This window comes from Arachis ipaensis, chromosome B02, assembly GCF_000816755.2.
Source record: "Arachis ipaensis cultivar K30076 chromosome B02, Araip1.1, whole genome shotgun sequence".
In the NCBI taxonomy this organism is placed as follows: domain Eukaryota; kingdom Viridiplantae; phylum Streptophyta; class Magnoliopsida; order Fabales; family Fabaceae; genus Arachis; species Arachis ipaensis.
In genome coordinates, this window is record NC_029786.2 from 13,728,201 (window position 1) to 13,728,629 (window position 429).

Genomic DNA, 429 nt, shown 5'->3' on the forward strand with positions numbered 1-429 from the left:
ATTTATCGATTACCAAACATTTTTTGAAATTGAATATGGTCCCTTATCTTGGTTTCATTTAATTCATCGATAGAATTTTGTGATATTTAATGTAGGGCGCTGACAGAAATCTTGATTATGATATTTCTTGTGTCATCATTCATTTTCTCTTATTCATAAAACCAAGCAATTAATGCAATTACAAGGATGTATGTTCCAAAATGGTTGAAATAGTCAATAGGAAAAGATTTGTATTTTTATGTAAGAATAATAATGTTATACATCAAAAACTTTTTTGTTAATTAAGTTTAATTAAATTTGTCTAATATAATAAAAATTAATTATAATTAATATTTTTTTAAATTTTATTATTAATTTGGTTTTAAATTTAATTTATAAAAAAATTTAAATGTGTATTATTATTTATTAAAAATATAATATAAAAAAAAG